General features: G+C 42.1%; 1 protein-coding gene across 3 annotated transcripts in view; it reads right to left on the reverse strand.

Moving 5' to 3' along the window:
• The window catches only part of CTNNB1 (catenin beta 1), a 46,992-nt gene extending 32,371 nt beyond the window's left edge, over positions 1-14,621 (reverse strand). For all 3 annotated transcript variants that reach the window (XM_052650814.1, XM_052650663.1, XM_052650738.1), the window contains exon 1: positions 14,454-14,621. The gene's annotated coding sequence lies outside the window, so the exon portion shown is untranslated. The remainder of the gene's footprint in view (positions 1-14,453) is intronic.
• Positions 14,622-18,649: the final 4,028 nt, after the last annotated feature.

Here is an 18,649-nt window from a genome sequence, read left to right on the forward strand (position 1 = left end):
GCGCCAGCAAGAGAAACTGCAGCAACGAGAAATCCACACGCACCAACAAATACCCAGCACAGGCAGAAATGAGCAAAAAGGCTTTTAAATTTTAAACTACATATATATATATAAAACCAATCAAAAAATGAGCAAAAGACCTAAATAGACATTTCTCCAAAGAAGATATACAGATGGCCAAGAGGTGAATGGAAAGATGCTTGACATCACTAATTATCAGAGAAATGCAAATCAAAACTACAAGAAGGTATTCACCTCACACCAGTCAGAATGGCCATCATCAAAAAGTCTACCAACACTGAAGAGAGTGTGGAGAAAAGGGAACCGTGCTGCACCGTTGCTGGGAGTGTAAACTGACTCAGGCACTATGGAGAACAGTATGGTGGTTCCTTTAAAAACTAAACAATGGAACCAACACGACTCCAACAATCCCACTCCTGGGCATATACCCTGAAAAAAGACACATGTACCCCAATGTTCACTGCAGCATTATTTACACTAGTCAGGACATGCAAACAACCCAAATGGCCAATGACAGATTAATGGAGAAAGAAGATGTGTTACATGTATACAGTGGGATATGCCGCGGCCACTGAAAGGAATGCAAGAGTCATTTGTAGAGGTGGAGATGAACCTAGAGTCTGTCACACAGAGTGAAGTCAGAAAATCAATACTGTACATTAACACATAAATGTGTAATCTTCAAAAAAGGTACAGATGAACCTATTTCCAAGGCAGGAATAGAGTTGCAGACATAAAAGAACGGAAGTGTGAACACAGGGATGAAAGGGGAGAGTGAGACGAATTGGGAGGTTAGGACTGACATATATACAGCACCATGTGTAAAACAGATGTTGCTGTTTAGTCGCTAAGCCGTGTCTCTTTGTGACCCCCATGGACTGTAGCTCACCAGGCTCCTCTGTCCAATGCATTTCCCAGGCAAGAATACTGGACTGGGTTGCTATTTTCTTCTCCAGGGAATCTTTCCAAACTGGGATTGAACTCACGTCTCCTACACTGGCAAGCAGATTCTTCCTATGTCACCAGGGAAGCCCGTGAAATAGCAAGCTAGTGGGAATCTGCTATAAAGCACAAGAAGCTTGGCCTGATGCTAGCTCTGTGATGACCTAGAAGGATGAGATGAGGGGTTTGAGGGAAGTCGGGAGAGAGGGGATATATTTATACATATAGCTGATTCACTTCACTGTACAGGAGACACTAACACAACATTGTAAAGCAATCACATTCCAATAAAAAAAGACACATGTACCCCACCATTTGCTGCAGCACTGTTTACAACAGCCAAGACATGGAAACAACCAAAATGTCCATCGACAGATGAATGGATAAAGAAGTTGTGGTACATTTATACAGTAGAATATTACTCAGCCATAAAAATGAAAAAAGTTGGGAAATTTGTAGAGAAGAAGATGGACCCAGGAGTCTATCATACAGAGTGAAGCAAGTCAGGAAGAAAGAAACAACTGCTGTATTTTAACGCACACATGTGGCACCTAGAAAAATGGTGCAGACGGACCTACCGCAGAGCAGGAACAGAGCCACAGATGCGGAGAAACAGCGTGTGGACACAGGGGGTCGGGGGTGGGATGGAAAAAAATGACTCCTAGGCATCTGCATTGAGCAACCAGGCTGTGATACTTCCTGAGCTTGAAGTATGTGAGAAAAAATAGCCATTAGTCACACACCGCTACTTAAATTTTTATTAAAATTTAGCTCAGTCACATTACCACATTTCAAGTGCTCAAGAGTCACATGTAGCTGGTGGCTACCATATCAACCTCACAGATATAGAACATTTCCATTATCACAGAAAGTTCTACTGGACATTGCTATTCCAAAGGCAAGTTCAAAAACAAAAACGCACCAAATGCTAAAGTGACCCAGCAAGACTAAAGGTAAAAAGTATCCCTTTCTTTGGTCAACATGGAGGTCCAATGATGAGTTCAACAAAAGGAGGTTCACCGATAATAAAAGCCAAACACAAACTGAAATAGGAGACGAAAAATGAAGACCATATCCATAGGATATGTCTTTCAGAGTGTGAAAGCAAGCAGAGAAATTAAAGGGGCATTAGCTGCAAAGAAACAAAAGTCATCCAATTCCAGAATATTCACCTACTCAACCAATATTTATTAGCATCTAGAACTTCCACACACTGTTCTCAGTACCAGGCAAACAAATCAGAATAAGATCGTGAAAGGAGAAAAGCAGCAAGTAAACACAGGTTACTTCAGAATAATGATTAAGTGCAACAAACCAAGTAAAAGAAGATGGTAAAGTGAAAATGGGTGAACAGGGAAGAACTCAGTCTAACGGGAGCCATAAATGACAGGAAGGAACCACCTCTGCAAAGATGGAATATACTTCTGTGCTATTGGGAAAGATCCAAAGTGAGGTGAAAAGATTTCAAAGTCATTCACTCAACACACATTCACTAATCAACTAGTGTACACTATGATTCTAGGCATTGGGAAGAAAGCAAAAAGTGAGGAAACAGATAATGATCCCTGTCTTTCTAGAGCTTATGTTCTAGGAGGTGAAAAAACAAGAGGAGAAAAAAATGGTAAAATATCTATTATGTTAGACAGTGTTGAAGGCTAAAGGAAAACGAGCAAGCAAGGAGACAGGAAGCCAGGGAAGAAGTGGGCTTGCAGAGCCTGGGCCTCCACTCCCGCTCCTCTGTGCCAGGCTACACCCTGACCGAAGCCACCGCCACTGTGTCACCAGCATGACTGCTGCAGTTATTTTCCTGGTCCCTCTCCTTTCTTAAACCCTTTCAGTTTCATTTCTTTGATGAGGGACAGGAGGAAAGAACTAGATGATAAAGAGAATAGTCTAAACACACAGGAGAGTGTGCTTTTACAGAATGAGACCATAAGCCCATGGAGGTTTTTGAACAGAAAAATTCTATGATCATTGCTTTAAAAGGATTATTCTGGTCACTGTGTTGAGACTGCATTTAAAGGGAACAAATGTAAGCAGGAAGACCAGCTAGAAGACCTCTGCAGTAACCCTAGGATGGCATGGCTATGAAACGGCATAGTAAGAAATGGCTGAATTTTGCATCTATATCAGAAGGAGAACAGACAATTTTCAGACAGGGTACAGTGACAGAAAGACAGTCAAGAACGGCAAGGTTTTTGGTGTAACTAAAAAGACAGGTGCATTTAGGACATACTAAGACAAGCAGCTTTAGGAGAAATTGGGAGCTCAGTTTTAGATATATTACATTTGAGATGCTTCTTAAGACATCCAAAATGTTGGGGGAAATGTTGGCTATCATGACTCAGGCTAAGGATATAACTCTGGAAGCCATCAGCAAACAGGTTAAATACTATGTTTAAAGCTATAAGACTCGAGTGTATTTCAACAATGAAAAAGGAGAGATCCAAGTGCTAAAGATTCAGCCATTCCATGAGACATAACAGAAAAAGCAAAGAAGAGTAAGGAGGAACCACCAGTAAGGCAGGGAGAAAACCTGCTAGCAGATGTGGTGGCCTAGAAGCCAAGCAAAACATGTCTCAAGCAACTGTGCCAAGCGCTACTGAGAGGTTAAGTGAGAGGAGGATTAGAGGTTTATAATGTGGTGGTCATCGGTAGAAGCTGAAAAGGGGTGAGAGTGTATCCAAGCAATTGTTTCAAGGTGTCTCATTCAAAAGAGAAGCAGAGCGGGTGCATGAAAAGGGGAAACAAGAAGAAAAGATTTTTTAAAACAGGGACAAAGATCACGCAAACTCACAGAAGGAAAAATCAAGGATGCAAGAGAAGGTAGAAAGACAGAGTTATATTCTGGAGAGCAAGAGGGCATGGGAGCTGGTTGTCCTTATCTCTGAACACTACAGTTTGTCATAATGACACAGAAGGTGAACGGCACAGTCATAGATGTGAGAGCATACAGGAAATCTTCCAATTATTCGACATGCTTTGTGAAACAGAAAGCAAGGGAGACATATAGGGGAGGAAGTATTGCGAGGTTTGAGAAAAGAGGGAAAAGACACGGTCATAAAGAGAGATGAACTAAGAGGCCAAGGACCACTGGGCATGAAGTCAGGGGGGGACAAGGTTGTTGAGAGGTGAGCAGAAGTGAGAGTGAGGGATACTGAAAAGCTTTGACAGAGTGAAGTTATCGTCTCACTGAAGAGCTACTGGAATTAGGGTGGCTGAATCAGACAGAAAAATAAGGTTATTGGAGGAGAGGAAATCAAGGAACTAAGAGATGAGAATATTGGAGGCATCCTCTATATCAATGTTACTCAAAGTACCAGACCACAACACCCTATGGAGCTTGTGCCAGATTATACAAGCCAACATACTGCTTCTTTCATCAAAAAAATTTCGGTACCAAAAAAAAAAAAAGTCAGTTGAACTAAACACTGAACTTAGTGACATAGTTGAGTTACTTTCTGGCACAAACTACTTACTGCAATTCATACTGTAACAGTTCTCAGAGCATGGGACATTTTGAGTAGCACTTGTCTACACAAATATTGGTATCACCAAGAATTATAACAGAAGTAAAGATGACAGTGAGCCAGGAGACAAGTATTCAAGGAAGTAGGGGAATGAACCAGGAAAGCTGGTAATGGACTAAGATAACGACGGCAGTTCAGTTCATTTCAGTCGCTCAGTCATGTCCAGCTCTTTGCGACCCCATGAATTGCAGCACGCCAGGCCTCCCTGTCCATCACCATCTCCCGGAGTTCACTCAAACTCACATCCATTCTTTATGTTAGATTTAACCAAATGGATTGCTAATGTGTGACCATTTCCTCACCTCTAAAAATGACAGTATTGTATTGTTCCACCTAATATTCTGGATAATTTTTGAGAACAAATATTTTATGCCAGTCCATAATTTATTTTCAAATTTCATTTATAGCTTCTTTTGAGTAAGATGTATTAAATATGATGTAATCAAATTTATTAATACTGTTGTGTAAGATTTTGTAGTTCATGGGTTTTGTTGTAAGAGAGTTTTGCCTACATTTTCCCTACTGATCAGTAATAATGCAACTCTGTTTTCATATAGCATACTAGGATAATGTTTCTTAGCTTTTGTTCTTCCAGATATATTGGGTTGGCCAAAATATTTGTTCCAGTTTTTCTGTCACATCTTACAGAAAAACCTGAATGAACTTTTTGGTCAACCCAGTATTTTAAAATTAGCTTGTAAAGTCGGGTGGTAATAATTTGATGGCATGAGAGTCAAAGCTGAAAGTTTTGGAAAAGAATGGTCAAGAAGCAACAACAAGGAACAAAGAGGACACTTCCTCCACCTTCTGGTTCACCAATAAAAGGTGCACAGGAACAGGAAACATTTACCACTTGAGAGAGCTGCAAGGTCAGTAGCATTATGGGGAGAGGCTAGGTTATAGCTGGAGCAAGAAAAAGTAAACACTCCCAGAAAAGACTGACAATAAAAAGGATGTGCTAAAGACTATGAGTTCTAGAGGGGCAGTGAATGGATTTCAAGAGATGATGAAATGTGGGAAATGGAGAGCCAAATCAGCAATGGGATCCAAATCTGGGAAGATAAGAGTAGTACACACAACAGCGGCATAACTAAAGGAACTAAGGCCTACAGAAGTCATGTGCCAGGACTGGCCTCTGACTAGAACATAATGCTTCACTATGAAGACGGACGCTCCATGCAGACTGATAATAGAAGGTGAAGGAACTCCTGCTTAGTTTCTCATGGGGGAACGGGGGTTAGTTTGAGGAGCAAAGAAAAGGTTAAACAGTCTTCCTATCTTCACACTTTGAAGAGAAATGTAATATGATCTGGTGTATAATGGCAATAAGGAGAAGCCTAAGGCCCTTCAGCATACAGTCAGGGCATTCTTCAAGCATGATTCAAGAATGTTAAGTATTCTTACAAAAGAAAATATCTCATTTCAGTATTTTAATTATCATTACTCTGCCTTATGAATGACTCCCAGATTTCTCATCTCTTAATCTAGCCTCTTTTCATTCTATGGGGAATAGACTGGCTGGCACTCTGATTTAGGACCTATGAAAAAATGACAGCAGAATTAAGGCAGAAAATAGTGACCTAGAGGACAACTATCATATATAACATGAATTCTACCTTGTAAATGGATCACAGAGGACATTTATAACTAAAAGTCAGAACAATATACACCTCATTTCATATTATGTGGCTTTTCCAACCAAACGAACTTTAAATGAAACAACTTTAAAATAAAGTGAAGTACCAGAAAGACTACATTTATGAATGAATCTAGAGAGTGGTACATCGGCTTACTATGTTCCCTATGTAACATTTATTGTCTACTTTCCCTTGTGGCTCAGCTGGTAAAGAATCCACCTGCAATGTGGGAAATCTGGGTTCAATTCCTGGGTTGGGAAGATCCCCTGGAGAAGGGAAAGGCTACCCACCCAGTATTCTGGCCTGGAGAATTCCATGGACTGCATAGTCCATGGGGTCACAAAGAGTAGGACAGGACTGAGCGACTTCCACTTTGTATCTAAATGAACTGTTGAATATAAAGTAATGTTTGACATTGCTACATTCTTTCAGTGGCTCAGGAAAGATTCTAAGTGTCTACATCAGAACTTCTACACAAGAGAAAGGATACCACTTAGAAACATCCAGAGTTAACTGGATTGAGAAATATTCCCAAGAAACCCATGTTCCTCCTGTATACACGTGTCATTCATCTAATACACAGATAACTCCAAAGACATACTCACTCTCTACACCCTTATCTGCAAACCACTGAGTTATACTTCAGGGTTGAGTGGAGGCTTTTACAAAAGCCACCCCTCCATGAAGCAAATTAGAATCATTAAGATCATCTTCAAACTGCATTTAAGAAAGTTTGCAGTAAATCTAACTTCTCACATTTCTATACAGATAATATACAATAAAGTATGTATAAACACATAAAAGTATTTCAGTCATCATAAACCTGTTCAGAGAAACTTAGCAGCCACCCTGTAGCACACGCACCTTTTACTTCCAAGTCAGATCAGCTGCCGGCATGAAAGAACATTTACTACAGCTATCACCTATGTGCCATGTGGACTGATGAACTTCAAATTAAACAGGTTAAAAATATCTCCCCAACCCCCAGACTTTTTAACTAACACACCTGTTAAATCAGTTAAAAGGAAAATCAGTCCAGCAACATAAGAGTTATGAAATTACAAGTAAAACAATGGGAATATTAATGAAGTAAATAAGGGAGCAGACTGGCATTGCTATGAAGCAGCTTCACCTTAACAGCATCCATCCATATATCACACTTTTCAAACTATCTGGGGGTTTGGGGGCTTTTCAACAAGTTCAAAAGAAATCAGAGGCCGGAATTTTCTGGACTGCTACAAGAGAAACTTTACAGTGGGGATTGTGGTACAGGCCAAGGGGTGAGCACCTTGGGACAAATGTGTTCTGAAAAGTCCACCACTCAGTTTGGTTTGCATTCTATACCATATTATATAAACACAATTGCAGTCAGCAGCACTATTTTCAGATGATACTTTTTAAAACCAATGTTGGCTTATGGTTTGTATTTTCAGTACAGATATAGTAGACCACTTAAACATGTAATCTAAAGACTAAATATACAACTTTTCAAACTCTGGAAATGAAGAAACTTGCCCTAGCAGCAAAAGACTTTACCAACATCTATTTGCCTGCCTGCCTAAATTTATTCTGACCAGGGGATGGAATGGATTGGGAGATTGGGACTGCACTGCTGCTGCTGCTAAGTCGCTTCAGTCGTGTCCGACTCTGTGCAACCCCATAGACGGCAGCCCACCAGGCTCCTCCATCCATGGGATTCTCCAAGCAAGAGTACTGGAGTGGGGTGCCACTGCCTTCTCCTACTATGTATAAAATAGATCCTACTACTATGCATAGAAGGGTAACCAATGAGAACAGACTACACAGCACAGGGAGCTCCTAATGCTCTGTGGTGGCCTCAATGGGAAGGAAATCCAAAACCAGAGGGGATATACGTGAACGTATGGCTTACTGACTCCACGGTACAACAGAAACTAACACAACATTGTACAGCAACTATACTCATAAAAAATTTTAAAATATATTCTGACCAAATAGGAGTAAGCCATTACTTTAAAAAAAAAAACAAAACTAACATTCAGTTAATTTTTCATTATCTAAACTTTACTTTTCAGTTTTAAATCTAGTCTGATAAATAGATTATCACAGAAATGCAGACTTTAGCTGAAAACCAGGATGTGATTTAAAGACATCAATAAAACTTCAGGCTGATATGATTGTGTATGCACAGCCAGAATTTGTCCAGCATTTTAAGCACCTTCAATGTTAAGTTTTAAGACCTCTTTTAAGAAAACACTTTAAAAATTATACTTAAGATGATCAAGTGATGAACAAGTCTGTTCTTTCTCCTCTTTTTCCTTGATCCAATCCATCTTAATTCTTAAGCTTTTTAAGAGCAGGTTTCCCAGAGTTAATGATATGAACCTGCTTTAAGTTCCTAATCTGTTTATATAGTCAATTGATACAAGGCATTCCTAAAATACCAAATATGAACCTAATGGTTTATCAAATCTTATTTACTAAGTTATGAAAGTAAAAATGTTACTCACTCAGTTGTGTCGATATGTATATATAGAGACATAGATACAGAATTGTACTACCTTCAGTCACTTAATAGAATCATCATCATTAAAAAAAAAAAAAAAAACAAACCAAAACACTGTACTCCAAATGGTTTACTGCAGATGCCACAAACTGGCAGATCCTGCCAATAGGTGTATTTAATTTGTGTTAAAATGTCTTAAAACATGCATTTCACCTACCAACATGTGCAAATCATGTGTGTGCTACGTTGCTTCAGTAGTGTCCGACTCTTTGTGACCCTATGGACTTTAGCCAACCCGGCTCCTCTGTCCATGGGATTCTCCAGGCAAGAATAATGGAGTGGGTCGCCATTTTTTCCTCCAGGGGACCTTCCCAACTCAGGGATCAAACCCACAGCTTGTGCAGCTCCTGCACCGCAGGCAGACTCTTCACCGCCGAGCCACCAAGCCCCACTGGTGCAAATCATGAGACGCACATTAATCCAGGTTCCCTGCTTCTCTTAGAAGACAGGAGAAATTCGGATGCTGTGGAAGCCTGAACGGCTTCCCACAGTGGCTGCAGCTGGAGAGTGGCTTATATGGGACATATGTTCTCTCAATTCGTTGCAGTTCACAGGGGCCCCGTGAGCCCATACCTGCTTGGAGATACTGAGTAGCTACTCCCGCTGGGGTGCAAGATCAATCCTATGTGGTTTCTGACAGAGATCTTAGTCACCTATATTGTTTGCCAAATTGTTGCATGAAGACAAGTGGCCAATTTCAAGAGATAAGTTAGGTCCCTAATAGGCAGAATTTTTTTTTAAAAAAAGATGTACACAGTTTTCAAGAGAACTTTCAAATCTACTCTCTTCTCATAAAAATCTTTGAAACTGGAACACAAGCTATTTGACCTTGAGGCAGTAAATTATGAAAATAATAGTTATGGACTTGGACATTACTTATTCCATACATGATCCTTTATGAAGGATAACAACCCATTCTGAGATATAAAACAACTGAGGCATTCTTGCCTTATGTTTTTAAAAAGTGAAGTGAAGTCACTCAGTCGTGTCTGACTCTTTGTGACCCCGTGGACTGTAGCCTACCAAGCTCCTCTGTCCATGGGATTCTCCAGGCAAGAATACTGGAGTGGGTTGCCATTTCCTTCTCCAGGGGATCTTCCCGACCCAGGGATTGAACCCGGGTTTCCAGCATTAGAGGCAGACGCTTTAACCTCTGAGCCACCAGGGAAGCAATAATACATTTCTTAAATAGTCGAAAATCATTATCAATGTTTCCACAAAATTATACTAAATTTCAGAGCAAAATGGAGCACTAAGTGATACAGTCATTTTCCCTCCCTACTCAATCAATTAACTTTTAAACTTCATTTCAACCACCTATTTATAGAAAACATACAAAGGTAAAAACATTTGTTCTAAGCTGAGCATTTTCCATAAAAATGACCATTTGACTTCTAAAAGCTATTTTTAAATGGGTTTTATTCCAGTTATTAATTAGAATCTGATTTGAAATAAGCATTTGCATAAAATAATGCTACTATAGAAAGAGCAAGAACTGTAACATAGAAGTGCGGAGAAAGAGTTTTTATTGAAGAATTTAAAGGTCAAAATATGGGAATAGTGCATCAAAGCACTATACAAATGTATACTCTACACAAATGCCTGTAGTCACTAGGCATTATACTCTGGAGTTCACATAAGTTGACTCAACCAGCTTTGTTGACAACCAGTTCTTAACACAGACATAATATTCCTTGAAAATATAACCAAGTTGAAGACTTACTTCAGTTTTATTGTATAAGAAATTTTAGACAAATTGATAATTCACATTTTTGTTAACTTTATCTGAGAATCTTCATTTCTAGAATTCATTAATATGGCTCAATTTTAGGATCTAGGTTTAAGTGTGGTCGCTCAGTCGTGTCTGACTCTTTTTGACCCTATGGGTTGTAGCGCGCTAGGCTCCTCTGTCCATGGGATTCTCCAGGCGAGAGCACTGGAGTGGATAGCCATTCTCTTCTACAGGGTATCTTTCCAACCCAAGGACTGAACCTGGGTCTCCTGCATCGCAGGTGGGTTCTTTACCATCTGGGCCATCAGGGAAGCCCAGATACTACGATGTTTAGACTAAGATTTTGGTTTATAATTATATTTAAGCAGAACTTCCTACAAAAAGTGACAGAATTTAACTCCTGATTTAACTTTGACCTTTCTCCTGCAAATAATGGCTGAGATGACATGTTCTAAAGCCAATCTTTTAACTAGCAATAATATGAACACCCTATTCTAGAATTCAAAAGTTTTCTTGACGCTTTCTCATCAAAACTATCATAAATATATTTCACACAAATTTTATGGGGGGAAAAAAATCACCAGCATTAGATTATATCCACTGGAGGGCACTCAATGTGACCAAAGCATGCAATGAAAACATGCCCTGACGCTACTGTCACTCAGCTGCATCAGGTTTGAGGAGACTTTGAGGCTGGAAAATAGTATCTTTTAAAAGAAAAGATGCTCACAATAGCAAGATAGTTAATCTCTAAAAAGGGTTCCTAACATGACAATTCTTTTATAAGAGCTTCTTTTTCCCTAGGGAGCAGATTTAAATACATGCTTCAGGGATACAGGGTTCAAGCCTCAACAGAAGTATCTAGATTTCAAAACCTGGTCAAGCTCAGACTTGCATACAACACAAAAGCAGCATTCTTAAGTAAACAGAGGAAATAAAGAACTTTCTCCAGAGTTTAAGTGATCAAGAACTACACAAGGTAACTCCTACTCATTTTCAAGCAATACAAATCACATATTTTCCTTTCCTGCAACTTACAAAGTATATCTTTATTTTAGCCCATTAGCCTAGTTATCTATCAAGACACAATTAGAACAGTATTACATAAACAATAATCTGTTAAAAGAATGAAGACTGATTTTGCAACTCAGTTTTCTCTCAGTGAGGGTCCAAGAGGCAAAAGATACAAGCTCTGGAGTAACCAGAAGTAGCTACTGGTTAAGATATAAAAATGCTTTTACTCAAACTGTTTCAACAAAAGATACCGTATTCCCAACAAAAAGAGAGCTACAAGAATACAAAATACAACTAAGTCAATACAACTAGTGTTTTCACAACCAAAGTCACAAGTCAACATGCAGCACGAAAGAGCTGTTATACTTTTTATTACAAGTTTGTCCTGCTCTAAAAGTATTCATCCTTTCTGCCCTGGGCTGGCAATCAAGCATGCTTCCAACCAAGCTCAAAGTACATACTTAAAATTTACCACCTACTCCTCTGCAGTTATTACCAGCAACTAGTAAACCATAAAAGAGAAACAAAATCTCATTATAACTGGATGCTGTATTGTTTCATTTCAATAACACAAAAGTTTCATTTGGCTGAAGATACTACAAACAACCTATCTCTGGGATTTTAATTTCACTGCTACTTACAAGTATAAAAGAGTGAGATTCAAATTTTTGAATTCTCCATGTCCCTAGTTTCAACCATACTTATGCTCTTCCTTCCACTCCTTCCAACAATGAAACAGGCTGTCTGCATATAGCTTTCCCAAGAACCAAATCTCAAAACACTCTTAGAGAAATTAGCCTACTTCAACTTTTCTCTTCCTATTTGGGGAGTGGAGGAGGGAAGTGTATATGAAAAGAAAAATATACAACTTCATTTATATGGATAATTTTATTCCATTTATCATTAGCAACAGTAAGAAGCTCAATCTGATTTCAGTTTTAATATTGGAATCTACATAATTATCTACATAATTATCTTGGTAAAGGATATGTTTCGAAAGAAAAATGCCGGACACTGACACTTGAACACTACTAAATGTTTTACTTTTTTTAAGTCACCTTTTAAAATTTGGTTTTTCTTGAAAGCAATTTTAAATGACTGCTCTAGCTTCTGGGAAAATCTCAAGCCTAGAACTCCTCAAGGACTCTATGCTATACTAAACTTTGTGGCACAGTTTTTTAATTTCCCCCTCAAGGACTTCAGACTTGAATAGCCTCAGCATTCCTTTAATCCTATAGAATAGTCTCCTGGAAGTTTTTCAAGTTACTGTTGCAATCACTTTAGGGCCTTGTGCATGGCCTTCAGAACAAAGACTAGGTCAAAGTAATGAATACTGGACGCAAATTAATCAAATTTCGTGAAAAGATATTCGCAAACATTAATGGCACCTTTTTTTAAACTCAGAGATTTGTGCGTTTGAATGTAAAAATAAAATAAATGTAGCAGCCGCCTTAGTTCAGACCGAAAAAAATGCCTCCCAAACAAAAGTTTGTCACTAATCTAAGCAGATATTAAACAGAAACATTAACAAACAAAAGAGTCAAGCTATGTCCAGTATCTCTTAAGGAAACACGTTAACAGGAAGATAGCCGAAGGTACTGAATGTACACCAAGAGAGAATGAAACGGCTTCCCAAGTTCCAGACAAAATACTTATAACTTAGCCATCTGAAAAACAGCAGCCCAGACTTTATCAAAGGCGAGCCGTCTCTTCAAGCTGCTGTCTAGTCTAAGCCACCACTATTCACGACACAAAGCTCTCGTTTCACTAAAACCACTCCTCGATTTCCTTTTGCCGACCTCTGCATACCAGCAGACCAGTCTCCCTTCATTCACCACTCACAAACCCGGAGTGGGGGTGGGGGGAGACCACAGATGTCTGGAAGATACAAAGTAGGAGACAATGCTCCCTCCAACACCGAAAAGAAAACGAAGCAAACAACTACACCCGACTGGCAAAGCTTTCAAGTTTAGCAGACTCAGAAGAAGGCTGTGAAAGGCGAACTTTGAAAGTCTCAGTTCCAAGTCCTCTCTCCAGACAAAACACGGAACGAAGTTGCAAAGCTTGAATTTCCTGCGGGCCAATTCGTAGCGAGGGGAAAATTCACCCCGCTGGAAAATGCTCTCAAAATCAAGTTTAGTTGCCGTGAAACTATTTGAATAAAGAATCTCCAGGAACACAATTCTCGAAGCAGTCGCAATCTGAGTCCTGTGGGTCACTTGCTAAGAGACAGTAAGCCAGCCGCCCTCGCCCTTATTTTTCCCAGGACCTCCCTAGCACGCCCGCTTTCACTCACCTGCACCGTACAAAAAAATGTAGGTGCAAGATATGGATTTTTATCTGTGCAAATCCTCCTGGCGCATCGCACCGTCTGCACTAACAGTTTGGATCCTCTAAGGTTTAAAGTTGCTCCGATTTAAACGAGCGCACTCACACCGGCAGGCCATTAAAAATCACTAACCTCTTATCAACCCTCGAAAAAATTCGTCCTTAAGCACGAAAGAAGGAACCTGGAGATAGGACCTCACGTGGCGTCCCAGGCCCAGCGCCCGCACCCCAACTCCCCGCGGAGGCCGGGAAGGCGGAGTCCCCCGTCCCCACCCCGCCCCCCACCCCGGCCCCAGCGCATCCCGAGGCGCAGGGTCCCTCCCCCAAACTCAGCCGCGGCCTGAGCCCGGGACGGAAACCACAGCCCCCTCCACCCACCCGCCCACCCCGCTGGCCACCCGACCTCCCGGACGCGCCCTCGCGGCGCCCCCTCCCCGAAAGCGGCACCCCCGGGGCTCCCGAAGGAGCCGCGCGACCGGAACCGGGCCCGGCCGCCGCCCTCAGCCCCCCGGGCGCGGTCCGCCTCTGCCGCCTCCCCGGCGCCCCCAGCCCACACGCCCCTCCCCGCTCCCCACCCCGGGGCCTCGGGCTGCGCCGGGTCCGGCTCCCAGCCGCCGACGGGACCGCGCGCCCGCGACGAAGTTTGGCTCCGAAGCGGGAACGGGAGCAGCCCCAGACGGGTAAGGAAAGGAGCGCCCAAGCACCTCAGGGGAACAGGCTCCTCCCGCAGCGGGAGTCCGACCGTCCTCGGCCTGCGTTGGCGGCTCGACGGGGACCGGAGCTGCTCCTCGGACCTTGCTCCGTCTCCGCCTCCCCTCTCTCTTCGCTCCCGGGGCCGGGCTAGCGCGGCTGCCACAGACCGAGAGGCTTAAAATGGCGCCGCACAAGGAGCTCTTATAAGTCGCGCAGGATTCACTGTATCCTGCCGCCAGCGGCGCAGCGCGGAGCGTTCCGCCGCGCGGGGACAAGGGGCGGGGCGCGGGCGGGCGGTGGAAAGTAGTCCCCGCGCCGCGGAGCCGCCCGCCGCCGCCGCCGCCGCCGCCGCAGCCGCCGTCCGCCAGCCCGGGGCAGGGGCGGGGCGCCCGCGCGCTCTGCGGGCGCTCTCCCAGGTTGAGGCCGGCGCTGCCCCGCCGCGCGGGACTGGAGGGCGGCCCGCCAGGGCGCGGTAGTCCGAGTCAGGGAGGCGCGGGTCTCCGCGAGCCGGGGTGGGCTGGAGGGAGGGCGACACCGGTATTCTCCACTGTCCCGAGCCCGACGCCCCGGCCTCGCGCGTGCCCCGGGCCATGAGAACAGATGCGGGGCTGGCTGCGCGCTGCCAGCTACCCGCGGGAGGCGGCATCGGGACCCCGGCCCTGCGGGGCAGGCGGCACACGTCCCTGGAGGGTGAAAGTTCAGGGCCGAGGCGGCGGCGGCAATGCCGGAGCTGAGGTCTGGGCCCACCCGCTCTGGACTCCGCCGGACGCCGCCGCCGCCCTGCTCCCGGTCAGGGGACCCCGGCGCGTTCGTGCTTCCGCTGCCGTTGCAGTCTGGGCCCCAAGCTCTCTGCAGGACTTGGCTCGCAGCCGAGCCGCACATCACCTCAGAGCCCCCCACGGTCCGGATCGTGGATCTCGCATCCCTACCGGCTGTTCATCTTGAATCTGGGAATGAAGCACCCGGCCGAGCCGCCGGCTTTCCCCGCTCGTGAAGGCTGCGAACTCTCGTTAGGATAGGCGCCTAGCCCGCAATTCAACAAGTCCTTAGGAGTCCCTAACTGAACAAATGACTGATAGACATGGACTAGCTCCACGGCCCTGCCAATTAGGTTAATTCTTACAGTTTCCATTTTTAACTGGTTCCACTTTGCTACTAAGTATCAGTATATTGGGGGTGGTGGTGGATTTTTCTTTCATTCTAAGTTCATTTCTAGGGTATTACTTCTTTGAGAAATCCAAGTTCGTTGTTCATGGAAAGAGCTATCCATTAGGCAGCTTCTAATTTTTTTAAACTCATTTTCTATTCTTCAAAAAATTTTTTAATTCGTTTGAATAGGCTGAAGTTGGGTCTTGTTTTCCCTTGGAAATGTCTCCATTGTAATCAGCAGGTTTGGTGTTTGTCAAAGCTGAAACAATTATGATCGATTCACTTTCTCTAGTCTATTGTTAGATGCTTATTTTTCCTCCAAAACAATGGAGAGAGTACAAAAAGCAACAGTGAAAGTTATCTTGAGGCTTTTATCTTTGTAATTAATGCATGCAAACAATAGGTCTTTATATATAGGTACGGCAGGAAACCCTCTCATTCAGTTGTGGAGTAGCTTGTGCAGTTTTAGGTATAGCTAATGCTTCAGGGCCAACATGTTCTTTAAAAATTCAATTTTCCCCCTATCTTAATGATATTTTATTACATCCCAGTGACAATGTTAACTGCTGTCTAGCACCATAGCTGTAGTGGGCCCCTGCAGTGGAAAAAGTCCACGGACTCAAATGATGTACAGTGAGACCCATTGTCTACGATGACTTTCTCATTTGTGTCTTTGCCAGTAGTTCTGTAGAATTAAGAGTAGAGGATGGTTGTGATTAATCATCTGGTCATAATTTGAACTGATTGAGCAGAAAAAGATACTTTATCAAAGCAGTGTTTCTAATATAAACTTAAAAGTATTGATAGCATTTTTCAGGTACTGATCCCCAATTTTAATCTTCATATATGCAGTTGATTAAAGTCATATATGTAAAATCAGATGACTAATAAATATTAATTTTTTAACAGAGGTTTCCTTTTTCTGTGTTCAGTTTTTGCTTTTTGTTTTGCTGAACAAGGCACACCATTAAAACTGATTAAGAAATATTTACACCATTAGGACATCTAAAAGATAAAAACTCTCCTATATTCGTATTTCTCTTTTTAGATGACAAAATAATTGAAGCATTTCTCTATAATTTAGATGTCTTAATCTAAATTTATAATTAATATTTAAAATCCCTAGTAATACTTTAAGCAAACACATGTTAGTAAAGGAAATGTAAAATTTTGCAACAATGCAGCAAGCTATTTTCACATCACATTTAAGTGTACTGAAGAACTACTGGGTAACTAGCACTCAGACAAATTAGTTGAATTTAACAAATTGCTCTGAATTTTTATTTGCTTATCCCCCCCAATAAAAATTGTTCCAATTGTCTCACCAAAAATATGAGATGAATAGCTTATCTGAAATGAAGACAAATATTATCATTAAACCAACAAGAAATACAAGCATCAAAATACCTGAGGAGTTGGTGAAATGATTTTGTAAAAATGATGTTTAACAACTGAACTTGGGTCATACATTCATTAAAAATACTTGGTTATCTTCTTACACATTTTCCTTCCAAAGCCAGCCACTTGAGTTTGACGTAAATTAATCCATTTTGTGAAACTGCAGAGGACAAATGGTCCTAAATTTCAGGCTGTGTTCCTAGAAACCAAAAGGGTCTCCAGCTGATTTAGCAGAGAAAATATTGCTTGTCATGATATCAGACCGTTGGCACACCCAGCAGTGGCTCCATGGAAGCTGAAGGAAGGTACAGCGTCCCTTCACTAAAATATATGCCTTTGAATCACCTTGTAGGCGAAGAAATAAATGCCCAGATTGCTTTTGCACTTCGGACGGAAACGATGATCAAGGCAACATTGTCAAGAAGGCCCGTTTACTTTTCAAGATGGTTAACTCTATCAGATCCACTAATTAAACATTTATTGAACGCTAAAACAATGAGCTTCCTTTAGAGAGAAAGAAATGGATGCTTGGCTCCTTTTGATGAGGACCCCTAAATGAATGTATAATTGTGATTGTTAATAAGCCCTCCTTGAAAAGAAAGAGAAACAGTAGAAAACAGTGAAACGAGGGTGTGGTCTCTTCTGGACAATCTGAATCTCCTTGGGAAGAATCCTCTCCCCGCAGAAAGGTAAGACGAAATAATACTCCATACGTTTATAAACAATGAATGCCAACTCTCTAAGAAGGCTGGCTCAAAAATTTTTCTTTTCAGACAGCCTGCAAAGACTGGACAAAAATTAGAATCAGCCTTTTCATTTAGCAGTTCATCAAGTGGGCTCTTTATGGATTGGGGATTTTGATTTGCAATCCATCATCTCAAGGTTCAGTGTTATCTTTTGATTTCTTTCCAGCTGAACAGGCTAAGTAGTTGTAAATACCTCATGTCAGACTATATGGTTGGCTATTCTCGCACACAGAAGTCATCTAGGAACCCACTGGGCAAATTCGGCAGAAAGTCACTGTGGAAAGCTTGTGCCTGGTGTGCACTGCGGAACGAGGGAGGGGCAGTGAAGGTGGTGGGAGGCGATGGTCATGGTGGTGGCGTGGCAGCGGCCGTGGTGGTTATGTTCATGGCCGCTTCAGATGTGCCAGGCACACTTTTCATGCTTGGAGTTATGTGTTCTGCAGGCCTTCGCTAGTTTGACACAACAGTCTTTGCCATACTAAGGAAGTACTTTCTAATGCTACCATAGATAGAAAGTGTAAGGAGAAGTAATGGAGACATCATCCATGATATTCAAAGAGCACAAAGGTATGTTTCTCAGTGTTTCTAAGAACTAAGACAAATACCGCTGCATTGCTATAAAATCATGCTTTGGAGACATAAACTGCCCCCCCCCCCCAAACACACACATATACACACACCCTCCTCTATTAAAAATTTCAAAATGGTTGCAGGTATTTCATTCACGAGAAGGTTAAAGGCGTTTCCCATCGAAAGAAGGATTAACTTACCGGAGGATTCTGGGACTGCAGATGTATACTGCGGCAAAATCCTAAATTCATCGAAAAAAATCATTTCTGGACTCCAGCTGCTAAAAATAATGGAATTATAGTAAATCATGGATAAGATTATAACATGCCATTTTCACATTCCAA

Source organism: Budorcas taxicolor, chromosome 1 (genome assembly GCF_023091745.1).
Source record: "Budorcas taxicolor isolate Tak-1 chromosome 1, Takin1.1, whole genome shotgun sequence".
NCBI lineage: Eukaryota > Metazoa > Chordata > Mammalia > Artiodactyla > Bovidae > Budorcas > Budorcas taxicolor.